The sequence below is a fragment of the Bubalus bubalis genome, chromosome 2, assembly GCF_019923935.1.
Source record: "Bubalus bubalis isolate 160015118507 breed Murrah chromosome 2, NDDB_SH_1, whole genome shotgun sequence".
NCBI classification, from domain to species: Eukaryota; Metazoa; Chordata; class Mammalia; order Artiodactyla; family Bovidae; genus Bubalus; species Bubalus bubalis.
In genome coordinates, this window is record NC_059158.1 from 52,164,065 (window position 1) to 52,190,497 (window position 26,433).

At 51.7% G+C, this 26,433-nt stretch overlaps 1 protein-coding gene and 2 long non-coding RNA genes across 5 annotated transcripts in view; all 3 read left to right on the forward strand.

The window, feature by feature from the left end:
* Positions 1-8: 8 nt before the first annotated feature.
* Positions 9-4,110, forward strand: LOC123333751. The gene is made up of 2 exons (XR_006640261.1): positions 9-347; positions 2,469-4,110. It is a non-coding gene; the product is annotated as an uncharacterized LOC123333751 (long non-coding RNA).
* Positions 4,111-5,188: 1,078 nt separating this feature from the next.
* LOC123465148 overlaps positions 5,189-26,433 on the forward strand; it is a 53,798-nt gene continuing 32,553 nt past the window's right edge. Inside the window, exon 1 of the long non-coding RNA XR_006640262.1 lies at positions 5,189-7,070. This is a non-coding gene — a long non-coding RNA (uncharacterized LOC123465148). The remainder of the gene's footprint in view (positions 7,071-26,433) is intronic.
* Positions 13,241-26,433, forward strand: part of LOC123465146 — a 30,506-nt gene continuing 17,313 nt past the window's right edge. For all 3 annotated transcript variants that reach the window (XM_045163459.1, XM_045163460.1, XR_006640259.1), the window contains exon 1: positions 13,241-13,500. The gene's annotated coding sequence lies outside the window, so the exon portion shown is untranslated. The remainder of the gene's footprint in view (positions 13,501-26,433) is intronic.

Below are 26,433 nucleotides of genomic sequence, written 5' to 3' on the forward strand. Positions count from 1 at the left end.
GTCAGGCGCTTTCTGGGCACAAAGGGAGGAACACTCTGGCTGTGGAGCTTCCTCCCCAAGACAGGGGCACTAGGACCCTGATTCCCTCCGTTTACCGCTGAGTCTGCATTGCCAAGCAACAGCTTGGGAACGCAGCCTGGGGCGCTTCCCTTCCCTCGGACAGAGCTCTCCTTGCGGTAGGCCTTGGTAGTTTGCATACAATGGGGCCCTAAGCCCTCTGCAAGTTGGCCTGGCTCCTAGGTCCAAAGGGCAGGCCAGAGCGGAGCTGAGGCTGTCAGGCTCCAGACACATCTCCCATACTCCTACATCCTGCTCCTACCCGGGCGTGAACGCTAGAAGCTGGGAAGGTACCTGGACCGTGCAGGGGCGGGGCGAACGCGGGCGGCGTGGGGCGGGAGTCGGCTTCTGGCGGGGGTGGGGGCGGGCTTCCCAGTTGTGCTCTCGGAGGTGGACACTGAGGCTGAAAACGCGCCGGGAGCGCGGCAGGGGCGGGGCTAACCCTGGCGGCGCGGGGCGGGGGTCGGCTCATGGGGGGGATGGGGAGGGGTTCCCAGTTGCGCTCTCGGGGGTTGCAACTGCGGCTGGGAACTCCCATTTCGTCCGCTCCTGGGTCCCCAAGGATCGCCATCCCATGGGTGCAGCGGAGGGCTGCGGACCACAGGTAAGGGAACTGGGACTGCGTGGAGCAGGGAACCAAGTATTCCGCCGTCTGTTGGCACATTCTCGGAGCTCCCCAAACTGGCGGTCGCAGAAAGGCCTTGCCTTTGGGGTCAAGGCCTTTACCGCTCCACCCCTCTGCTGAAAAATCTCAGAGTCTGCGCGGTTCTTCCAAGCAGCCTAGTGTCCGCTGGAAGTCCAAGGGACAGAACACTGAATTCTTGCCGGCTGGCCCAGCCCTGCTTCTGGCACTTTGTAAGCCAGCGGGCCCTTGAGCACCTGCTGGGATGGGAAAGGGAAGGGTCCACGGATTGCACCCTAGAAACTTAGTAGGGTGCATGGATTTCAAACCCTGGTGGCCGCCCAGGCAGCAAAGAAGGGGGGAGGGCACCTTGCTGCCCTTTCATGGCAGAATCTGTGGTTGTCCAGCTGCGTGGGCCTTTTCATGAGGACCCTGTGCAATAAAAGTTTGGTGTTTTGGAACTGAATAATTAGAACGTGTAAAAGCTTTAAATTATGTGGTGGTGTAATTAAAAAACAAAACAAAACAAAACCAAGCTCCAAGTGTTTTGCAAATGGAGGTTTAAATATTGAAGGACTGTATTCCTTGCACTGTGGCATTCTATCAAGAAGTGTGCAGGATTTTTTTTTTTTTAAGAAAAGTGTTCGAAGTGAGGGAAACAGGAAACCCAGAGGTGCCCCTGTATTTTGGGGAAGGCCTTAGGAGGTCACTTGGAAATGCTGCTGGCTGTGCGGGAGAGGGGCAGATGGGCTGTGCAGGCTTGTCCTTTGCATGGATGTTCTTGTGTGTGGAAACCCAGCTCGGAGCCATCTCCTGATGTGTAAGAATTTCGCAGACAAACCTTGAGCTAAGCAATGCATTTTTTCCTAAGAAAATGTTTGTCTTAAGCGATGTAAATATCCTATGTATTTCCGCTAGACTCTGGCTTCAGGTCGGTTCCCCCAAAAGGCTCAGAAGCGATTTGAACAAAACAGCATGTTTTCCTCCTAGCTTGTTCTCCTTATCTATGTTAAGGAAATGATATATTTGCCTGCAATACTGCCTTTCTTCAAGATTCATGTCAATCAAGTTTTGGCCCGGGATGACTCACCTGCTGCCAATATTATCTCAATGCATGTCGTGGGGGAGGGGCCTGGTGCCATTCCCTGAAACAGTTCCTTTCTTTCCTTAGCTGACTGCTAGTGCCTGTAGAATATCTGGCTAAAGACCAGCAGGGGGTACTCTTACTACCCCCCCCACCCCGCCTCGAGTCTAAGTCAGCAGCTTTCTCTATCTCTTTCATACTTTAATAACAGTTGATGGCACAAAAGCTCTGAGCGATCAAATCATATCAAATCTTCATTTCAGATTGAAGATGCATTCCATGGTATTGCCATCTTAAGTCTTTCCATCGTTATGGAATATCTGTCCATGTATTCAGGATAGTTTTCAGCCAGGGTGTATAATTTCCAGTGTGCCAGTCTTGTCATCCTCGTTACATCCATGGCAAAGTGTTTTATTCATGTTGATATTATTGAAAGGGAATTTTTTAAAATTCCTTTTCAGATTATTATCTGCTAATGTATACAGATAAAACTGTGTAATCATTCATTTTTATCAGTTTGGACAGCTTGATAGTTGTCTTTAATTTCTTTACTTTCTGACACTTTAAGATTATCCTGGGACACATATGTAATGCCTCACCCCTAAATTCAGACATGTGTTCAAAGAACTTCTGTCCTTTTATTTATTTATTTATTTATTCTTTAACATTGAAATCGTTTTGACTATGCTGGGTGTTTGTTGCTAGATGGAAGTAGCTAGGACCTCTGGACTGCAGTCTCTCATCTCTTGCTGACCTCTTGTTGACCTCTGCAGAATCCTGGTAGGTGGGAGCTTGTTAGTTCCTTGTTCCTTATCAGAACCTCCTGTGGTAAGTGTTTTTCTCTTCTCTGTTGCCTGGTAAGGGTGGGTGGTCATGGGCATCCCAAAGTTGGCTAGAAGTCAATTATTTAGGCAGGCTTGTGCACAGATATGGGAGAAGGCAATGGCACCCCACTCCTGGAAAATCCCAAGGATGGAGGAGCCTGGTAGGCTGCAGTCCATGGGGTGGCTAAGAGTCGGACACCACTGAGTGACTTCATTTTCACTTTTCACTTTCATGCATAGGAGGAGGAAATGGCAACCCACTCCAGTGTTCTTGCCTAGAGAACCCCAGGGACTGCGGGGCCTGGTGGGCTGCCATCTATGGCGTGGCACAGGGTCGGCCTCAACTGAACCACTTAGCAGCTGCAGCAGCAGCAGCAGCAGTGCATAGATATCAAAGGGGATGAGAACAGTCAGGTAGGATCACATATGTCATCGTGAAACAATACTTCTCCTCTTAGCCAAAGCTAACGAAAGATTTCTGTTCTAGGTCAACCTAGAAGAGATCACTTAAGAGGTAAAGAAACTTAAACTCCATTAGCAAAGGCAGTTCAACATCTCAAGAAAACTTGTGCTAGGCACAAAACTCTTTTCTGGGGGCCTACTTTCCCTACAACCTCCTTATCCCATTCTGTACCCATTCCTTTGCTTCTCCCGTCCTGAAAATGCCACCTGTAAGACAGAACTACTTCGTTTTCCTTCTTAAAGTGTGATTGCATTCCATACATTCTTGTAATAACAAGTCATACATTTCCCTTCAGCAACCAAGAACTGACTCTTATATTGGCATTTGATAGATTGGTGAGCATACCTATCAGTGATAATAGCGCCCACCCCGCTTCCTGCAAGAACAGAACAAAACAAAACAAAACAAAAAAATTGCTTTCTTACATTTAATATGTTCGGATGGTGCCAGTCACTATTCATGCAGAGTCAAAAATCTCTTTTGTTTCTGTGTAAAAGGGAGGTCCTTTCAAGTCGTGAATGTTTAAGAAGTTTCATTTATTTGGAAGTGACCTAGCTATTCAATACACTGTCGTCACTTAGTTTAGCACCAGGATAGAAACTCAGGTAACCAAAACACCTGGAGGAACGATTGTAAGTTCAGTTCAGTTCAGTTGCTCAGTCGAGTCTGACTCTTTGTGACCCCGTGGCCTGCAGGACGCCAGGCTTCCGTGTCCATCACCAACTCCAGGGGCTTGCTCAAACTCATGTCCATCGAGTCAGTGATGCCATCCAACCATCTTATCCTCTGTCATCCCCTTCTCCTCTGCCTTCAATCAAGACTATGAGAGGCAGATATTTTAGAGTATAATTATTGTTAAGAGTTTATCTAAAAGCTCATATCACATTTACATTTTTACATTGGTTGTTGCTGTTTCCAGGTACTTTCTTGCTGACAAGCTTGTGACACATATAACAATAGAGCAATTTTTACCTCAAAAGAAACCTAGGCACTATGAACATGTTGTGCTTAATGTTGTTGACTCTTAGACATGTCTATAGTGGAGGAGCAAAACCAAAAATACTAGATATTTAATATTGACTAGTTCCCAGTTCACGGGACTCTGACATTCATTTAGGTCAATGTTTTCTTGTATTTCCAGCAGTTTGATTTGGAAGGGCTGCCTTGTCTTGAGACCATTGAAATCAGAACTCAGAACTTGAGCAATATTATCAAAAAACACAAGGCTCACACTGACACATACCTTAATCCAGACAGACAGACAAGACATCTTCCAGTTTTCCGCCTGAGATTTAAAATATTTCTTTGAGCCGTTTTCCTGGGAAGTGGTGGGGGGGGGGGAGTGGGGGTGGCAGCGAGGCAGGCTTGGGTAACAAGCTAATTGTTGGTCATTGCATATGCAAAGAACCAGCTTTCCGGGTTCCAAGGAAAAAAGTTTCCTTGGTACCCAATTTTGTTTGGATCTATAGACTCTCATGGCCCTCCTAGGTCAGGACATCTTTCCTTTCTGTAGTCCTCGTTTTATCCCTAAATCATAGACAGCTTGGATTGTCTCTGTGGGGTGGATGTATTGTCCTCGTGTTTGACCTGGCGGCAGTAGCGAGGTCCGAGAGCCTCTCCTGGAACCGGGCGTGGGGACGGGGCTCACCAGGGAGCCCCTGGTGGAAGTGGGCAACGCGCCGGGAGCGCGCCAGGGGCGGGGCGATCCCGGGCGGCGCGGGTCGGGGTTCCGGTCGGGAGGGGGTGGGGGGCGGTAACAGTTGTGCTCTCGGGGGTCCCCACTGCAGCTGGAAACGCGCTGGGAGTGCGGCAGGGGCGGGGTGAACCCGGGTGGCGCGGGGCGGGGTTCGGCTCCTGGCGGGGGTAGGGGGAGGGCTTCCCAGTTGTGCTCTCGGTGGTGGCCACTGCGGCTGGAAACTGCGCCGGGAGCGCACCCGGGGCGGGGTAAACCTGGGCTGCGCGGGTCGAGATTTAGATGGCTGTGGGTGGGGGTTCGGTCCCAGTTGTGCTCTCGGGGGTCGACACTGCGGCTAGGAACGCCCATTTCCTACGCTCCTGTGTCCCCAAGGATCCACATCTAGTGGGTGCAGCGGAGGGCTGCGGGCCACAGGTCAGGGAACTGGGACTGCTTGGAGCAGGGAACCACGTATTCCGCCCTCTGTTGGCACATTCTCGGAGCTCCCCAACCTGGCGGTTGCAGAAAGGCCTCGCCCTTGGTGTCAAGGCCTTTACCGCTCCACCCCTTTGCTGAAAAATCTCAGTCTGCACGGTTTTCCCAAGCAGCCTAGTGTCCCTGGAAGTCCAAGGGACAGAACACTGAACTCTGGCCGGCTGGCCCAGCCCTGCTTCTGGCACTTTGTAGGCCAGCGGGCCCTGGAGCACCTGCTAGGGATGAGAAAGGGAAGGGTCCAGCGAATTGCACCCTAGAAACTTAGTAGGGTGCATGGATTTCAAACCCTGGTGGCCGCCCAGGCAGCAAAGAAGGGGGGAGGGCACCTTGCTGCCCTTTCATGGCAGAATCTGTGGCTGTCCTGATGCGTGGGCCTTTTCATGGGGACCTTGTGCAATAAAAGTTTGGTGTTTTGGTACTGAATAATTAGAAATTGTAAAAAGTTTAAATTATGTGGTGGTGTAATTAAAAAACAAAACAAAACAAAACCAAGCCCCAAGTGTTTGGCACAGGGAGGTTTAAGTATTGAAGGCCTGTTTTCCTTGCACTGTGGCATTCTATCAAGAAGTGTGCAGGATTTTTTTTTTTTTAAGAAAAGTGTTCGAAGTGAGGGAAACAGGAAACCCAGAGGTGCCCCTGTATTTTGGGGAAGGCCTTAGGAGGTCACTTGGAAATGCTGCTGGCTGTGGGGGAGGGGGGCAGATGGGCTGTGCAGGCTTGTCCTTTGCATTCATGTTCTTGTGTGTAGAAACCCAGCTCGGAGCCATCTCCTGATGTGTAAGAATTTCGCAGACAAACCTTGAGCTAAGCAATGCATTTGTTCCTGAGGAAATGTTTGTCTTAAGCGATGTAAATATCCTATGTATATCTGCTGGACTCTGGCTTCAGGTCGGTTCCCCCAATAGGCTCAGAAGCGACTTGAACAAAACAGTATGTTTTCCTCGTACCTTGTTCTCCTAATCTATGTTAAGGAAATGATATATTTGCCTGGAATACTGCCTTTCTTCAAGATTCATGTCAATCAGTTTTTGGCCCAGGATGACTCACCTGCTGCCAATGTGACCTCAAGGCATGTCGTGGGGGAGGGGCCTGGTGCCATTCCCTGAGACAGTGCCTTTCTTTCCTTAGCTGACTGCTAGTGCCTGTAGAATATCTGGCTAGAGACCAGCAGGGCGTACACCCCGCCTCAAGTCTAAGTCAGCAGCTTTCTCTATCTCATTTATACTTTAATAACAATTGATGACACAAAAGCTCTGAGCGATCAAATCATATCAAATCTTCATTTCAGATTGAAGATGCATTCCATGGTATTGCCATCTTAAGTCTTTCCATTGTTATGGAATATCTGTCCATGTATTCAGGATAGTTTTCAGCCAGGGTGTATAATTTCCAGTGTGCCAGTCTTGTCATCCTCGTTACATCCATGGCAAAGTGTTGTATTCATGTTGACATTATTGAAAGGGAATTTTTTTAATTCCTTTTCAGATTATTATCTGCTAATATATACAGAAAAAACTGTGTAATCTTTCGTTTTTATCAGTTTGGACAGCTTGATAGTTGTCTTTAATTTCTTTCCTTTCTCATACTTTAAGATTTTCCGGGCACCGTACATGTACTGCCTCACCCCTAATCTCAGTCATGTGTTCAAAGAACTTCTGTCCTTTATTTGTTTACTTATTTTTTGCAACATTGAATTCGTTTTGACTATGCTGGGTCTCTGCTGCAAGATGGAAGTTGCTAGGACCTCTGGACTGCAGTCTTCCATCTCTTACTGACCTCTTGTTGACCTCTGCAGAATCCTGGTTGGCGGGAGCTTGTTAGTTCCTTGTTCCTTACCAGGACCTCCTGTGGTAAGTGTTTTTCTCTTCTCTGTTGCCTGGTAAGGGTGGATGGTCATTGGCATCCCAAAGCTAGCTAGAAGTCAATTATTTAGGCAGGCTTGTGCATAGATATGGGAGAAGGCAATGGCACCCCACTCCAGTACTCTTGCGTGGAAAATCCCATGGATGGAGGAGCCTGGTAGGCTGCAGTCCATGGGGTCGCTAAGAGTCGGACACCACTGAGCGACTTCACGTTCACTTTTCACTTTCATGCATGGGAGGAGGAAATGGCAACCCACTCCAGTGTTCTTGCCTAGAGAACCCCAGGGACTGCGGGGCCTGGTGGGCTGCCGTCTATGGGGTCGCACAGAGTCGGACACGACTGAAACGACTTAGCAGCAGCAGGCGGCGGCAGCAGCAGCAGAAGCAGTGCATCGATATCAAAAGGGCTGCAAACAGTCAGGAAGGATCACATATGTCACCGTGAAACACTACTTCTCCACTTAGCCAAAGCTAACCAAAGATTTCTGTTCTAGGTCAACCTAGAAGAGATCACTTAAGAGGTAAAGAAACTTAAACTCCATTAGCAAAGGCAGTTCGACATCTCAAGAAAACTTGTGCTAGGCACAGAACTCTTTTCTGGGGGTCCACTTTCCCTACAACCTCCTTATCCCATTCTGTACCCATTCCTTTGCTTCTCCCATCCTGAAACGGCCACCTGTAAGACAGAACTACTTCGTTTTCCTTCCTCAAGTGCCATTGCATTCCACATACTTTCTTGTAATAACAAGTCATACATTTCCCTTCAGCAACCAAGAACTGACTTTTATATTGGCATTCGGCTATAGCCCGCCCCCCTCCCCCCACCCCCAAGAACAGAACAAAACAAAACAAAACAATTGCTTTCTTACATTTAACATGTCAGGATGGTGCCAGACACTATTCATGGAGAGTCAAAAATCTCTTTTGTTTCTGTGTAAAAGGGAGGTCCTTTCAAGTCGTGAATGTTTCAGAACTTTCATTTATTTGGAAATGACCTAGCTATTCAATACACTGTCGTCACAAGGATAGAAACTCGGGTAACCAAAACACCTGGAGAAACGTTTGTTAGTTCAGTTCAGTTCAGTTGCTCAGTCGTGTCTGACTCTTTGGGACCCCGTGGCCTGAAGGACGCCAGGCTTCCGTGTCCGTCACCAGCTCCAGGGGCTTGCTCAAACTCATGTCCATCGAGTCAGTGATGCCATCCAACCATCGTATCCTCTGTCATCCCCTTCTCCTCTGCCTTCAATCAAGACTATGAGAGGCAGATATTTTAGAGTATAATTATTGTAAAGAGTTTGTCTAAAAGCTCATATCACATTTACATTTTTTACTTTTGTTGTTGTCGTTTCCAGGTAGTTTCTTGCTGACAAGCTTGTGACAGATATAACAATAGAGCAATTTTTACCTCAAAAGAAACCTAGGCACTATGAACATGTTGTGCTTAATGTTGTTGACTCTTAGACATGTCTATAATGGAGGAGCAAAACCAAAAATACTAGATATTTAATATTGACTAGTTCCCAGTTCACGGGACTCTGACATTCATTTAGGTCAATGTTTTCTTGTATTTCCAGCAGTTTGATTTGGAAGGGCTGCCTTGTCTTGAGACCATTGAAATCAGAACACAGAACTTGAGCAATATTATCAAAAAACACAAGGCTCACACTGACACATACCTTAATCCAAACAGACAGACAAGACATCTTCCAGGTTTCCGCCTGAGATTTAAAATATTTCTTTGAGCCAGTCTTCTGGGGAGTGGGGGGATGGGGGTGGCAGTAAGGCAGGCTTGGGTAACAAGCTAATTGTTGGTCATTGCATATGCAAAGAACCAGCTTTCCGGGTTCCAAGGAAAAAAGTTTCCTTGGTAACCAACTTTGTCTGGTTCTATAGAATATCATGGCCCTCCTAGGTCAGGTCATCTTGCCTTTCTGTAGTCCTCGTTTTATCCCTAAATCATAGACAGCTTGGATTGTCTCTGTGGGGTGTATGTATTGTCCTCATGTTTGACCTGGCGGCAGCAGCGAGGTCCGAGAGCCTCTCCTGGAACCGGGCGTGGGGACGGGGCTCACCGAGAGCCCTGGTGAAGGTGGGCAGCGCCCCTGGAGCGCGGCAGGGGCGGGGCGAACCCGGGCGGCGCAGGGCGGGTGTCGGCTCCTGGCGGGGGTAGGGGAGGGCTTCCCAGTTGTGCTCTCGGAGATGGCCACTGCAGCTGGAAACGCGCCGGGAGCGCAGCCAGGGTGGGGTAAACCTGGGCTGCACAGGTCGAGATTCCGCTCGCTGTGGGTGGGGGGTCGGTCCCTGTTGTGCTCCCGGGGGTCGCCAATGTGGCTGGGAACCCGCCGGGAGCCCAGGCAGGGCCGGGGCAAAACCTGGCGGCGCGGGGCGGGGTGGGGGTCCGTTCGCAGTGGGGGTCGGCTCCTGGCGGGGGTGGGGGAGGGCTTTCCAGATGTGCTGTTGGGGGTCGCCATTGCGGCTGGGAATGCCCATTTCGTGAACTCCTGGATCCCCAAGGATCGGCATCCATTGGCCACAGCGGAGGGGTGCGGAACACAGGTAAGGGAACGGGGACTGCGTGGAGCAGGGAACCATGTATTCCGCCCTGTGTTGGCACAGTCTCAGAGCTCCCCAACCTGGCGGTCGCAGGAAAGGCCTCGTCTTTGGGGTCAAGGCCTTTACCGCTCCACCCCTCTGCTGAAAAACCTCAGAGTCTGCGCGGTTTTCCCAAGCAGCCTAGTGTCCGCTGGAAGTCCAAGGGACAGAACCCTGAATTCTGGCCGGCTGGCCCAGCCCTGCTTCTGGCACTTTGTAGGCCAGCGGGCCCTGGAGCACCTGCTAGGATGGGAAAGGGAAGGGTACGCGAATTGCACCCTGGTGGCCGCCGAGGCAGCAAAGAAGGGGGGAGGGCACCTTACTGCCCTTTAATGGCAGACAGAATCTGTGGCTGTCCTGCTGCGTGGGCCTTTTCATGGGGACCTTGTGCAATAAAAGTTTACCGGTGACCTTAGGGAACTTCCCAGTGTGCTTCTGACAGATGAGGGATGCTGTGGAGTTGGCGGGGCCTCTCAGGACTCCGCTGGGTTTGGCGCAATGGAAGAGGGCCTCATCTCCAGGGAAGGCAGGAACCTCAGGCTTCCTCTCCGTTTCGGACTCCGACCGCAGGGTCCCTGCAGAGTTGGGACAGGAGAGTCAGGAATCGTCTTGTCTGAGGAAGGGAACTCCGCTTGCCTGTCGAGGTGTTCAGGGGGTCTCAGGCCCCTTGTTCAGCTGTGTGTGGAACCTGCGGGTGTTTCCGGACGATGCACGACGGTGACAGTGCCCCTTCGTGTTGTGCCTTCACCCACTGGGTTGCCTTCGAAGAGGTGTCCGGGCCTCGGGTTCTTTTCAAGAGCGGACAGGGAAATCGGGGTCTTTCGGCATGTGGGACCACCCACGGGGCTAGTCTCAAATTTCCTAGTGAGGCCGGCTACATCCTGAGGTATGCCGGGAAGGCCGGGGAGCCTTCCAGACAACGCAGGGGGATCGACTCTCCTGTCGCCATCAGGAGGGGAGAAGGGGCTCAGATGAAGTGGGGCCAGAACCCTCGGTGTTACCCTCGAGGGAACCCGGCGTGTCGAGGAACTTTTGGGGGTCGCATGAAGGCTGTCAGGGACCGTTTCGCCCTTCAGGGCGGAACAGGGGACTTCCCTTCAGACGCCGTCGCGGGCAAGGGCGTCATCTTGCGAAGACGTTGGGACCACGTGGTTTTTCTCGAGTTGCGGCGGGATTCTCGAGTTACGACGGGGATTTCAGGCTTCCTCTTGGGTTGGCCCTGGAAGCCCAATCTTCCATTCGAGTTGCGAGGGAAAGCTGGGGGTTGCGCTCGAGTCACTGCAGGGCCCAAAGAGACCTCATCTAGGCCTGTGTCCAGGACCTAGTAGTACTCTCAAGGGAAGACAGGGATCCCGGGGTTGCACTCCAGAGTCCCCCGGGGAGTCAGGCCTCGCCTCGAGGGGAAGCCAAGGACTCCGCTCTCCTCTCGAGTCGCGACGCGGATCTCTTGGAGCCCCCTGAGTGGCCTCAAGGGAGTCAGCCTCATCTTCAGTTTGGAGAGAGGACTCGGGATTGCTCTCCAGGCAAGGCAGGAAAAGAAGGCCCTCACCTCGCGAGGACGGGGGCTTCTCAGGGGTTTCCTCGAGCTGCGGCGCCCGTGGGGGTTTTCTCACGAGGCACGACGAGGATCTCAGGGAGCCTCTCGTGCGGCGCCAGGGAAGTCAGGTCTCCATGCGCGTGGCGAGGGGGAGCGCGTCATGGCTCTCGAGTCACTGGGAGGGGACTAGGGCCTCGAGACGCGTTGAAGAAGGACTCTCGAGGTCTTTCTCGGGTGGCGGCAGGGAAACCCTCGTTTCCCTCGCCTTCTGCCGGGGACCTTAGGGAACTTCCCAGGGTGCCTCTGAGAGGTGAGGGATCCTGTGGAGTTGTCGGGGCCTCTCGGGACTCCGCTGGGTCTGGCGCAATCGGAAGAGGGCCTCATCCTCGAGGGGAGACAGGAACTCAGGCTTCCTCTCCGTTTCGGACTCCGACCGCAGGGTCCCTGCAGAGTTGGGACAGGAGAGTCAGGCCTCGTCTTGTCTGAGGAAGGAAACTCCGCTTGCCTCTCGAGTTGCTCAGGGGGTCTCAGGCCCCTCGTCGAGCTGTGTGTGGAAACCGCGGGTCTTTGCCGGACGATGCACGGGGGTGTCAGTGCCCCTTCGTGTTGTGCCTTCACCCACAGGGTTGCCTTCGAAGAGGGGTCCGGGCCTCGGGTCCTTCTCAAGAGCGGACCGGGGAATCGGGGGCGTTCGGCATGTGGCACCACCCACGTGGCTCGTCTCGAATTTCCTCGTGAGACCGGCCTCATCCTGAGGTGCGCCGGGAAGGCCGGGAACCCCTTCCTGACCACGCAGGGGAATCGACTCTCCTGTCGTGATCAGGAGGGGAGAAGGGCTCAGATGAAGCTGTGCCGGGACGCTCGGTGTTCCCTCGAGGGAACCCGGCGTGTCGGGGAACTTTTGGGGTCGCACGAAGGGTGTCAGGTACGTTTCGCACTTCAGGGCGGAACATGGGACTTCCCTTGAGACGCTGTAGTGGGCAAGGGCCTCATCTTGCGAAGACGTTGGAACCACGTGTTTTTTCTCGAGTTGCGGCGGGATTCTCGAGTGACGACGGGGATTCAGGCTTCCTCCTCTGTTGGCCCTGGGAAGTCCAATCTTCCATTCGAGTTGCGAGGGAAAGCTGGGGGTTGCGCTCGAGTCACTGCAGGGCCAAAGAGACCTCATCTAGGCGTGTGTCCAGGACCTAATGTTCCTCTCCAGGGAAGGCAGGGATCTCGGGTTGCATTCCAGGATCCCCCTGGGTGTCAGGCCTCGTCTCGAGGGGAAGCAAAGGACTCCGCTGTCCTCCCGAGTCGCGACGCGGATCTCTTGGAGCCCCCTAGTGGCGTCAATGGAGTCAAGCCTCCTCTTCATTTTGGAGAGAGGGCTCGGGATTGTTCTCCAGGCCATGCAGGAAAGAAGGCCCTTCACCTCGCGAGGACGGGGGCGTCTCAGGGGTTTCCTCGAGCTGCGGCGCCCGTGGGGGTTTTCTCGCGAGGCACGGCGAGGATCTCAGGGAGCCTCTCGTGCGGCGCCAGGGAAGTCAGGTCTCCCTGCGCGTAGCGAGGAGGAGCGCGTCATTGGCTCTCGAGTCACTGGGAGGGGACTAGGGCTCGAAGACGCGTTGAAGAAGGACTCTTGAGGTCTTTCTCTGGTTGCGGCAGGAAACCCTTGATTCCCTCAACTAGTGCAGGTGACCTCAGAGAGCTTCTCAGGGTGCCTCTGAGAATTCAGGCGTCCTGTGGAGTGGGGCAGGCCCTCTCCAGAGTCCCTGGGTTTGGTGGAATGGAAGTGGGCCGCTTCTCGAGTTGAGGCAGTAAATTCAGGGTTCCTTTCCATTTCTGACTTCGATCACAGGGTCCCTGCAGAGTTGGGACAGGAGAGTCAGGCCTTGTCCTGTGTTGAGGAATGGAAATCCGCTTGCCTCTCGAGTTTTTCACAGGATGACAGGCCACTTGTCGAGTTTTATTTGGGACCTGTGGGTTTTTCCGGTCAATGCAATTAGGATGTCAGTGCCCCTTCGTGTTGTGACTTCATCCACTGTGTTACATTCGAAGAGGTGTCCGGGCATCGGGTTCTTATGAAGAGTGGACTGGGAAATCGGTGTCTTTCAGCATTTGGCAGCACCCACGTGGGTTGTCTCGAATTTCCTCATGAAACCGGCCTCATCCTGAGGTGTGCCGCGAAGGTCATGAAACTCTTCCAGACAAAGCAGAGGAATCGACCCTCCTGTGGCGATCAGGAGGGGAGAAGTGGCTCAGATGAAGTGCTGCTGGGAACCTCGGTGTTTCCCTCAAGTGAGACAGGTATGTCGGGTAACTTTTGGGGTCGCATAAAGCGTTCCAAGTACCGTTTCACTCTTCAAAATGGAACGTTGGACTTCTCTTGGGGTGCTCCAGCGGGCAAGGGCCTCATCTTGGAATGACTGCGGAACCACTTGGTTTTTCTCGAGTTGCGGTGGGATATTTGAGTTACCACAGGGAATTCATGCTTCCTCTTGTGTTGGCCCACAAAAGTCTTATCTTCCATTCGAGATTCGAGGAAGAGCTGGAGGTGCGCTCTAGTCACTGAAGGCAAAAGAGACCCCACCAAGGCTTGTGTGCAGGACCTCGTGTTCCTCTCCAATGGCCACAGGGATCTTGGTGTTACATTCAAGGTTCACCCGGGGAGTCAGGCCTCATCTTGAGTGGAAGCAAAGAATTCCGCTCTCCTCTCCAGTTGCGACGGGTATCTCTTGAAGCCCACTGAGTGGCCTAAAGGGAGTCAAGCCTCCTGTGGAGTTTTGAGAGAGGACTCTAGTTTGATCTTTAGGCCCTGCAGGAAAAGAAGAGCCTCATCTCACAATGATGGGCAAATCTCGTGGTTTTTCACGAGCTGCGGCACAACATGAGGGGTTTTCCTCGAGTTACGACGGGGAACTAAGGAAGCCTCTCTTTTGGCTCCAGGGAAGTCCAGTCTCCACTTGAGTTGTGAGGGTGGAGTGCGACATTGCTCTCGAGTCACTGCAGGGGAATCAGGCCTCAAGATGCGCCGAAGGGGGAATTTTGAGGTCCTTCTCGAGTTGTGGCAGGAAACCCTGTGTTTGCTCGACTTGTGACGGTGACCTCAGGGAGCTTCTCCTTGTGCCTATTGGAAGTTAGGAATACTGTGGACTTGGGAGGACTAGGAATCCACTTGTTTTAGTGCAATGGAAGAGCGCCTCATCTCGAATTGAGGCGGAAACCTCGGGTTTCCTTTCCTGTTTTGACGTGGGTCTCGGGCTGTGTATGCCGTTTCAAACAGGGAGGTAGGTCTCGACGTGTGTGAAGGCATGGAACTCTGCTTTCCTCTTGAGTTGTCAAAGGTGTTTCAGGCCTCCAGCCGAGTTGAATTTGGGACCTGGGGCTCTTTTCGGATTAACAACCAGGGCATCAGAACTCCTTCGTGTTGTGAGTGGATTCTTGGCTGACATTGAAATCAGTGCAAGGAAATCAGGCCTGATCTCGAGTGGATGGGGAAATCAGTGGCTTTCGAATTGTGACAATGTCCCCGGGCTCCCCTCCAGTGTCAAGTAGATACCAGCCTCCTCTCGAGGTGCGACAGGGACGTTGGCATTCCTTTCCAGGTGAAGCAGGGCAATCGACCCTCATCTCGACTTGAGGTGGGGAAAATGGGGTTCTTCTTGACTTGTGGTGGGAATTTCACCATTCCTCTCGAGTGGGGACGGGTATCTCGGGAAACTTCTGGAGCTTCATAAAGCATGTTGAGGACCCTTTCAAGATCCAAGGGAAACGTGGGCTTTCTTTGGAAACGCTGCAGCATAAAAGGGTCTCCTCAAGCATGCAGGTGGGAATTTCGTCATTTGCGTGGAGTTGTGGTGGGAAGCTTAGGGTTCCTCTCGAGTTGCCTGTCGACCTGGGGGACTGCTCGTGTTTCCTCAGGGAAGTCAGATCTCCTTTGGCGTTGCAAGGGCCACATTAGGATTCCTCGCGCATTGCTACAGGGATGAATAGGGCCTCGTCTCGAGAAGAGGTGGGAACCTCAGTGTTCCTCTCCATTTCTGACTTCGTTCACAGGGTCTCTGAAGAGTTGGAACAGGAGAGTTAGGCCTCATCCTGTGATGAGGTTGGAACTTCCCTTGCCTCTCCAGTTGTTCACGGGGTGACAGGCCACTTGTCGTGTTGTATTTGAAACCTGCGGCTGTTTTCGGATGATGCAACTGGGTTGTGAGTTCCCATTCGTGATGTGACTTAATCCTCAGGGTTACATTCGACGAGGTGCCAGAGCATCGGACCTTTCTTGAGTGGATGGGGAAATCAGTGTCTTTCGTAATGTGGCACGACACACGAGGCTTCCTCTCAAGTTTCAGTGTGAGACCGGTCTCCTCCTGAAGTGGGACATGAAGGTCGATATCCCCTTCCAGACAAAGCAGGGGAATAGACCCTCATGTCGAGATCAGGAGGGAAGGGGCTCAGATTAAGTTGTGCCGGGAAACGTGGTGTTCCTCTTGAGTCAGACCGGTATGCTGGGGAAATTTTTGGGTTGCATCAAGGGTGTCAAGTACCATTTCGAATTTCAAGAGGGAACGTGGGATTTCCCTTGATATGCTGCAGTGGGAAGAGGCCTCATCTCACGATGATGGGGGAACCTCGTGTTTTTTAATGAGTTGCGGCGAGATTTTCGAGTTACAACAGGCAACTCAGAGAACCTCTCATGTTTCCCCAGGGAAGTCCAATCTCCATTCGAGTTGCGAGAGGGAGTTAGGGATTCCTCTCGAGTCGCTGCAGGGCAAATAGACCTCATCTAGGCTTTTGTCCAGAAACTACGTGTTCCTCTCCAGTGGCGACAGGGATCTAGGGGTTGCATTCAAGATTCACCTAGGGAGTCAGGCCTCATCTCGAGTGGAAGCAAATAACTCCACTCTCCTCTCGAGTTGTGAAGGGTATCTTTTGGAGCCCATTGAGTGGCCTAAATGGAGTCAAGCCTCCTGTGGAGTTTTCAGAGAGGACTCGGGATTGCTCTCTAGACCCTGCAGGAAAAGAAGGGCCTCATCTCGCGATGACAGTGGAATCTCGTGGTTTTTTTCGAGCTGCGGTGGGGGTGTGGTGTTTCTCACGAGTTCACGGGGAACTCAGGGAGCCTCTCATGTGGCACCAGGGAAGTCCAGTCTCCATTCTATTTTAGAGGAGGAGAGTGGCATTGCTCTCGAGTCACGGTAGGGGAATCGGGCCTCAAGATGCATAGAAGAAGGACTCTCGAGGTCTTTCTCGAGTTGCTGCAGTAAACCCTGGGTTCCCTCGACTTGTGCCAGTGATCTCAGGGAGCTTCTCTAGGTTCCTATGAGAAGTCAGGGATACTGTGGAGTAGGGAGGGGCCTCTCAGGACTCCCCTGGGTTTGGTTCAATGTAAAAGGGCCTCATCTCGAGTTAAGGCAGGAACCTCAGGGTTCCTCTCCATTTCTGACTTCGATTGCAGGGTCTCTGCAGAGTTGGAACAGGAGAGTCAGGCCTCGTCTGTGTTGAGGAATGGAACTCCGCTTGCCTCTTGAGTTGTTCAGGGGTGACAGGCCACTTATCACGGGACTGAGCAGGCTCTGATCACACCGCTCACCAGGCACTGATCACGTGACTGAGCAGGGTCTGATCACATGACTCAGCAGGCACTGATCACGCGGCTGAGCAGGCACTGATCATGGGGAGAGAATCCACTCATCACGGGTCTGAGCAGTCTCTGATCACACAGCTGAGCAGGCACTAATCACGTGACTCAACAGGCGCTGATCATGCAGCTGAGCTGGCACTTATCACGCGGCTGATAATCCACTGATCACGGGACTGAACAGGCTCTGATCACACGGCTGACCAGGTACTGATCACTCGGCTGAGCAGGCACTGATCACGTGACTGCAAAGGCTCATATCAAATGCCTCAGCAGACACTGATCACATGGCTGACAGGCTCTGATCACGTGGTTAAGCAGGAACTGATCACGTGACTAACCAGGAACTGATCCCGTGACTGAGAGGCACATATCAAATGGATCAGCAGGCACTGATCACGTTGCTGAGCAGACAGTGATCACGAGACTGAGCAGGCACTGATCACGCAGGTGTCAGGCGCTGATCACGTGGCTGAGCAGGTGCTGATCATGCTGCTGACAGGTGCTGATCATGCAGCTGAGCAGGCTCTGATCTGTGGCTGAAAGGCACTGATCACTGGGCTGAGCAGGCCCTTATCACGTAACTGAGAAAGCACATATCACATTGCTCAGAAGGGACGGATCACAGGGCTAAGCAGGCACTGATAACGCAGCCGAGCAGGTGCTTATCTGGTGACTGAGAGGCACATATCAAATGGTTCAGTAGGCACTGATCACGTGGCTGAGCAGGCTCTGATCTGCGGCTGAAAGGCACTGATCACTCGGCTGAGCAGGCGTTGATCACGTGGCTGACAGGCGTTGATCACACGGCTTAGCAGGCAGTGATCACGTGGCTCAACAGGCAGAGATGACTCGGCTGAGCTGGCCCTGGTCACACGGCTGACAGACACTGATCACGCGGCTGAACAGTCACTGATCATGAGGCTGACCAGGCGCTGATCAAGCGGCTGAGCAGGCACTGATCACGTGGCTGACAGGCACTGATAACGTGGCTGAGCAGGCAACGATCAAGCGGCTGACAGGCACTGATCACGCCGCTGAGCAGGCTCTGATGACGTGGCTGAGCAGGTGCTGATCACACGTCTGAGCAGGCGCGGATTATGCTGCTGACAGGCGCTGATCACGTGGCTAAGCAGGCTCTGATCTGCGGATGAAAGGCACTGATAAGGCGGCGGACAGGCACTGATGACGCGGCTGAGCAGGCAGTGATCACCCGGCTGAGAGGCGCTAAACACGCGGCTGACAGGTGCTGATCACACGGCTGAGCAGGCAGTGATCACGCAGCTGAGCAGGCATGATCACGCGACAGACCAGGCACTGATCACGTGACTCAGAAGGCACATATCACATTGCTCAGCAGGCATTTATCACAGGGCTGAGCAGGCGCTGATCACGTGGCTGAGATGTGCTGATCACGCAACTGAGCAGGCGCTGATCACGAGGCTGACAGGCACTGATCAGGCTGCTGAGCAGGCACTGATCATGCGACTGACCAGGTACTGATCACATGACTGAGAAGGCACATATCACATTGCTCAGCAGGTGCTGATCACTCCGCTGAGCAGGTGCTGATCACGAGACTGAGCAGGTGCTGATCACTGGGCTGAGAAGGCACTGATCACACAGATGAGCAGGCAATGATCAGGCGGCTGAGCAGGCACTGATCACAGGGCAAAGCAGGCACTGATCACGTGGCTGAGCAGGCACTGGTCATGCAGCTGAGCATGCACTGATCATGCGACTGAGCAGGCTCTGATCAGGCGGCTGATCAGTACCTGGTCAGTCTCGTGATAAGTTCCTGCTCAGCCGCCTGATCAGCGCCTGTCAACCACGAGATCAGTGCCCGCTCAGCCACCTCCTGATCAGTACCTGCTCTGCCCAGTGATCAGTGCCTGCTCAGCCGTGTGATCAGTGCGTGCTCTGCCCAGTAAGCCAACTTTTTCACTCTCCACTATTACTTTAATAAAGAGGCTTTTAGGTTCCTCTTCACTTTGTGCAATAAGGGTGGTGTCATCTGCATATCTGAGGTGATTGATATTTCTCCTGGCAATCTTGATTCCCGCTTGTGTTTCTTCCAGTCCGGCGTTTCTCATGATGTACTCTGCATATAAGTTAAATAAGCAGGGTGATGATACACAGCCTATTTGTTTTCTGTTTTTCTTTTCTTTCTTTTTTTTTTAAGAAAAGAGTCCGAAAAATGAGGGAAAGAGGAAACCCAGAGGTGCTCCTGTAGTTTGGGTAAGGCCAAAGGAGGTCACTTGGAAATTCTGCTGGCTGTGGGGTGGGGCAGATGGGCTATGCAGGCTTGTCCTTTGCATGCATGTTCTTGTGTGTGGAAACCCAGCTCGGAGCCATCTCCTGATGTTTAACAATTTCCCAGACAAACCTTGAGCTAAGCAATGCATTTTCTCCTAAGGAAATGTTTGTCTTAAGCTATGTTAATATCCTATGTATTTCCGCTAGACTCTGGCTTCAGGTCGGTTTCCCCAAAAGGCTCAGAAGCGACTTGAACAAAACAGTATGTTTTCCTCATACCTTGTTCTCCTAATCTATGTTAAGGAAATGATATATTTGCCTGGAAATCTGCCTTTCTTCAAGATTCATGTCAATCATTTTTTTGCCCGGGATGACTCACCTGCTGCCCATGTTATCTCAATGCATGTCGTGGGGGAGGGGGCCTGGTGCCATGCTCTGAGACATTGCCTTTCTTTCCTTAGCAGAATGCTACTGGCTGTATAACATCTGGCTAAAGACCAGCAGGGGGTACGCTTACTGCCCCCGCACCCCCACCCCACTGCAAGTCTATGTCAGCAGCTTTCTCTATCTCTTTTATCCTTTAATAACACTTGATGACACAAAAGCTCTGAACGATCAAGTCATATCGAATCTTCATTTCAGATTCAAGATGCATTCCATGGTATTGCCATCTTAAGTCTTTCCATCACTATGGAATATCTGTCCATGTATTCAGGATATTTTTCAGCCATGGTGTAGAATTTCCAGTGTGCCAGTCTTGTCATCCTCGTTACATCCATGGCAAAGCAATTTATTCATGTTGACATTATTGAAAGGGAATTTTTTAAAATTCCTTTTCAGATTATTATCTGCTAGTCTATACAGATAAAACTGTGTAATCATTCATTTTCATCACTTTGGACAGCTTGATAGTTGTCTTTACTTTCTTTCCTTTCTTGTACTTTAAGATTATCCTGGCACATATATGTACTGCCTCACCCCTAATCTCAGTCATGTGTTCAAAGAACTTCTGTCCTTTTATTTATTTATTTTTTGTAACACTGAATTCGTTTTGACTATGCTGGGTCTTTGTTGCTAGGTGGCCTCGTGTCGAAGGGAAGCAAAGGACTCCGCTCTCCTTTCGAGTCGCGACGGGCACCTCTTGGAGCCCACTTTGTGGCCTAAAGGGAGTCAAGCCTCCTGTGAAGTTTGGAGAGAGGACTTGGGACTGCTCTCCAGGCCATGCAGGAAAAGATGGCCCTCATCTCGCGATGACGGAGGGGTCTTGTGGGTTTTCTCGAGCTGCGGCGCCAGTGTGGGGTTTCACACGAGGTACGACAGGGAGCTCAGGGAGCCTCTCGTGTGGCGCCAGGGAAGTCAGGTCTCCATGTGCGTGGCGAGGGGGAGCGCGTTATTGCTCTCGAGCCATGGTAGGGGAATCTGACCTCAAGACGCATTGAAGAAGGACTCTCGAGGTCTTTCTTCGGTTGTGGCAGGAAACCCTTATTTCCCTCGACTTTTGCCGGTGGCCTCAAGGAGCTTCTCAGAATGCCTATGAGAAGTCAGGGATACTGTGGAGATGGGAGGGGCCTCTCGGGACTCCACTGGGTTTGTTTTAATGGAAGAGGGCCTCATCTCGGGTTGAGGCAGGAACCTCAGGTTTCCTCTCCATTTCTGACTCAGATCGAAGCGTGCCTGCAGAGTTGGGATTGGATACTCAGGCCTCGTCTTGTCTGAGGAAGGGAACTCCGCTTGCCTCTCTCGTTGTTTAAGGGGTGACAGGCCAGTTGTGGAGCTGTATGTGGATCCTGTGGGATTTTCCGGACGATGAACAGGGTTGCCAGTGCCCCCTCGTGTAGTGCCTTCATCCACAGGGTTGCCTTAGAAGAGGTGTCCGGGCATCGGGTTCTTATCAAGAGCAAGACCGAGAAATCGGGGTCTTTCGGCACGTGGCACCAACACGAGGCTACGTCTCGAATTTCTTCGTGAGACTGGCCTCATCCTGAGGTGCGCCATGAAGGTCGGGAACCCCTTCTAGACAAAGCAGGGGAATCGACCTTCCTGCCGTGATCAGGAGGGGAGAAGGGGCTCAAATGAAGTGGTGCCAGGAACTTCGGTGTTCCCTTGGAGTGAGACCGGTATATTGGGGAACTTTTGGGGTCGCATCAAGGGTGCCAAGTAGCATTTCGAACTTTATGACGAAACATGGGACTTCTCTTGAGACTCTGTAGCGGGCAAAGGCCTCATATTGCGATGAATGGGGAACCACGTGGTTTTTAAGAGTTGCGGCGGGATTCTCGAGTTACAACGGGAAATTCAGACTTCCTCTTGTGTTGGCCCAGTGAAGACCAATCTTCCATTCGAATTGCGAGGGAGAGATGGGTGTTGCTCTCGAGTCACTGTAGGGCAAAATAGACCTCATCTAGGCTTTTGTCCAGGACATAATGTTCCTCTCCAGGGGCAACAGGGATCTCGGGGTTGCATTCCAGACTCACCCGAGGTAAGGCCTCATCTCGAGGGGAAACAAAGTACTCTGCTCTCCTCTCAAGTCGCGACAGGTATCTCTTGGAGCCCATTGAGTGGCCTAAAGGGAGTAAAGCCTCCTGTGAAGTTTGGAGAAAGGACCAGGGATTGCTCTCCAGGTCAGGCAGGAAAAGAAGTCCCCAATCTCGCGATGACGGTGGCGTCTCGTGGGTTTTCCCGAGCTGCGGCGCCAGTGTGGGGTTTCTCACGAGGTATGACGGGGAGCTCAGGGAGCCTCTCATGTGGCGCCAGGGAAGTCAGGTGTCCATGCGCATGGCGAGGGGAGCGTGTCATTGCTCTCGAGTCATGGTAGGGGAATCCGGCCTCAAGACGCGTTGAAGACGGACTCTTGAGGTCTTTCTCGGGTTGCGGCAGGATACCCTGTGTTCCCTCGACTTGTGCCGGTGACCTCAGGGAGTTGCTCAGGGTGCCTCTGAGAAGACACTGATACTGTGGTGTTGGGAGGGGCCTCTCGGGACTCCACTGCGTTTGGTGCAATGGAAGATTGCCGGGAGCCAGCGAGAGACATTCCACTCGTGACAAATGTCATGAGGAAAGAGTCTCGGCATACGCAAAGGCGGGATCGAGCCTCCGGGAGTTCCCCCGTATATTCTTGAGCATCTACCCCCAAAAACCAGAGTCTGCCTTACTTTATTGCTTTGTTCTCTCACCTCTGACATTACTGGGGATGTCCCCCACCACCATCTCACTCTCTCTGTCAAAGAGCTAACTTACAGCTCCAACTAATAATGTTCCTGGGCAATTAGTAGTGTTTAAATCCAAACCCCTCAGATGGTTTTCTAACTCGCCTGACAAGTTTACCCGGTCTCCTACAGCTATGCATACGATTGTGTACAGTCTCCCAGCCTCGAGACGCACGGGAAGTTTAAGATATTCAAATAGCTTAGAGCCTCTCAGAGAGTTAGAAACTGTCAGAATAAAACTAGTAAAAGATTTCATTGATGAACCAATGCTTTTTGCCAAGTTTCCACATCCCCTGAATTGTATCCTTGAATGTGTGTTAATTAATATAGTTGGTATGTAGAAAAAATAAGTAGTGGCCTTGATGTTGGTAACTTTAGACCCTTAAGGTAATAAATTCTTTTCTTTGTTGTAAACCCATTACACATCCTCCCTATAGGAATGCAATTTTATCTTCGAAAGATGGCGCCAAACCTTAAACAATTACTCTTAGAGAAAATAACTCTTATGGTTGATAAGTCTTTGTCAAGAGTCATAAAATGTTAATAGGTCTTCTGGCCAGAAGATGATGTAAATCATCTAAACCATTTTTATACGATAAATCTGCAGAAAAGAAACCCTGGTTTTTGATAAGGATTAAAGACTGCTGACTTTGCATCCCCTATTATCCTCTATGTGTAACTTAGGGTATTAAAACCTGTGTTGAAAATAAAGCTACGGGCCTTGCTCGCCAACGCTTGGTCTCCCCATGTCATTATTCCCCTCAATTTTCAGATGAGTGTCCATCTGGAGCGCGGATATCCTCTGCGACCATTTATTTGCCTGGGCTTCGAAGACCCACTCGATAAGGTGTCTAAGGTGGGGCACCTTCCTCTATTCTAGAGGGCACTTGCAGCCTCCGTGGTCAGAGCTAACCTGGTGTCACGGGTTATATTGATTTTCCGCGTAAACCAAGCTACTCAGCTGCTTTTCTCCACTGAATTTTCCTACTGAGCTATCCTCATTCTATTACTCTTTATATCTTCGATAAATAAATCAATAGGTCGCCTACTCTGTCTCCCCTTCGAAAACCCTGGACCAGCCGAGGCTGGACCTTGTCAGAAGAGGGCCTCATCTCGATTTGAAGCAGGAACCTCAGGGTTGCTCTCCATTTCTGACTCTGAACACAGAGTCCCTACAGAGTTAGGACAGGAGAGTCAGGCCTCGTCTTGTGTGGAGGAATGGAACTCCACTGGACTCTCGAGTTGTTCACCGGATAACAGGCCACTTGTCGAGCTGTGTGTGGAACCTGCGGTTTTATCCGGACGATGCATGGGGGTGTCAGTTCCCCTTCGTTTTTTGCCTTCATACACAGGGTTGCCTTCGAAGAGGTATCCAGCCTTCAGATTCTTATCAAGAGCAGACCAGGAAATCAGTGTCTTTCGGCATGTGGCACCACCCACAAGCCTACGTCTCGAATTTCTTCTTGAGACGGACCTCAACCTGAGGTGCACCAGGAAGGTCGGTAACCCTTTCAGACAAAGCAAGTGAATCGACCCTCTTGTCCCGATCAGGAGGGGAGAAGGGGCTCAGATGAAGTGGTGCCGGGAACCTCGATGTTCCCCTCGAGTAAAACTGGGATGTCGGGGAACTTTTGGAGTCACATCAAAGGTGCTAAGTACCGTTTCAAACTTCAAGACGGAACGTGAGACTTCTCTTGAGACGCTGTAGCTGGCAAGGGCCTCATCTTGTGGTGACGGGTTAACCACGTCGTTTTTCTCGAGTTGTGGCGGGATTCTCGAGTTAGGTCAGGAAATTCAGGCTTCCTCTTGTGTTGGCCCAGGGAAGTCCAGTCTTCCATTCGAGTTGCGAGGGAGAGCTAGGGATTGCGCTTGAGTTACTGCAGGGCAAAAGAGACCTTATCTAGGCTTGTGTCCAGGACATAATGTTCGTCTCCAGGGGGGACAGGGATCTCGGGGTTGCTTTCCTGATGCACCCGGGGAGTCAGTCCTTGTCTCGAGGGGAAGCGAAGGACTCCGCTCTCCTCTCGAGTTGCGACGGGTATCTCTTGGAGCCCACTGAGTGGCCTAAAGGGAGTCAAGCCTCCTGTGGAGTTTGGAGAGAGGACTCGGGATTGCTCTCCAGGCCATGCAGGAAAAGAAGGCCATCATCTCGCGATGAAGGGGGCGTCTCGTGGGTTTTCTCGAGCTGCAGCGCCAGTGTGGGGTTTCTCATGAGGTACTACGGGGAGCTCAGGGAGCCTCTCATGTGGCGCTTGGGAAGTCAGGTCTCCATGCGCATTGCGAGGGGGAGCGCGTCATTGCTCTAGAGTCATGGAAGGTGTATCGGGCCTCAAGAACCGTTAAAGAAGGACTTTCAAGGTGTTTCTTGGGTCACGGCAGTAAACCCTGGGTTCCCTCGACTAGTGCCGGTGGCCTCAGGGAGCTTCTCAGTGTGCCTCTGAGAAGTCAGGATACCCTGGAGTTGGGAGGGCCCTCTCGGGACTCCACTGGGTTTGGTGCAATAGAAGAGGGCCTCATCTCGAGTGGAGGCAGGAACCTCAGGGTTCGTCTCCATTTCTGACTCTGATCGCAGGGTCCCTGCAGAGTTGGGACAGGAGAGTCAGGCCTCGTCTTGTAAGGAGGAATGGAACTCCGCTTGCCTCTCGAGTTATTCACGGGGTGACAGGCAACTTGTCGAACTGTGTTTGGAATCTGCGGGTTTTTCCGGACGATGCACGAGGGTGTCAGTGCCCCTTCGTGTTGTGCCTTCTTCCACAGGGTTGCCTTTCAAGAGGTGTCCGGGCATCGGGTTCTTATCAAGAGCGGACCGGGGAATCGGGGTCTTTCAGCATGTGTTACCACCCATGAAGCTACGTCTCAAATATTCTCGTTAGACCGGCCTCATCCTGAGGTGCGCCGGGAAGGTTGGGAACCCCTTCCAGACAAAGCACGGGAGTCGACCCTCCAGTCGCAATCAGGAGGGGAGAAGTGGCTCAGATGAAGTCGTACCGGGAACCTCGGTGTTCCCCTCGAGAGAGACCAGGGTGTCGGGGAACTTTTGGAATCGCATCAAGGGTGCCAAGTTTTCACACTTGAAGTGTGAAAACACTTCAAGAAGAAACCTGGGACTTCTCTTTAGACGCTGTAGCGGGCAAGGGCCTCATCTTGCGATGACAGGGTAACCATGTGGTTTTTCTCGAGTTTCGGCGGGATTCTCGAGTTACGATGGGGAATTCAGGCTTCCTCTTGTGTTGGCCCAGGGAAGTCCAATCTTCCATTGGAGTTGCGAGAGAGAGCTAGGGATTGCTCTCGAGTCACTTCAGGGCAAAAGAGACCTCATCTAAGCTTGTGTCCAGGACCTAATGTTCCTCTCCAGGGGCGACAGAGATCTCGGGGTTGCATTTTAGACGCACCCGAGGAGTCAGACCTCATCTCGAGAGGAAGGAAAGGACTCTGCTCTGCTCTCGAGTCCCGACGGGTATTTCTTGGAGACCACTGAGTGGCCTAAAGGGAGTCAAGCCTCCTGTGGATTTTTTTTTAATTTTATTTTATTTTTAAACTTTACATAATTGTATTAGTTTTTCCAAATATCAAAATGAATCCGCCTCAGGTATACATGTGCTCCCCATCCTGAACCCTCCTCCCTCCTCCCCCCCATAGCATCCCTCTGGGTCGTCCCAGTGCACTAGCCCCAAGCATCCAGTGTCATGCATCAAACCTGGACTGGCAACTCTTTTCATACATGATATTTTACATGTTTCAATGCCATTCTCCCAAATCTTCCCACCTTCTCCCTCTCCCACAGAGTCCATAAGACTCTTCTATACATCAGTGTCTCTTTTGCTGTCTCGTACTCAGGGTTATTGTTACCGTCTTTCAAAGTTCCATATATATGCGTTAGTATACTGTATTGGTGTTTTTCTTTCTGGCTTACTTCACTCTGTATAATAGGCTCCAGTTTCATCCACCTCATTAGAACTGATTCATTCTATTCTTTTTAATGGCGGAGTAATACTCCATTGTGTATATGTACCACAGCTTTCTTATCCATTCATCTGCTGATGGACATCTAGGTTGCTTCCATGTCCTGGCTATTAGAAACAGTGCTGCGATGAACATTGGGGTACACGTGTCTCTTTCCCTTCTGGTTTCCTCAGTGTG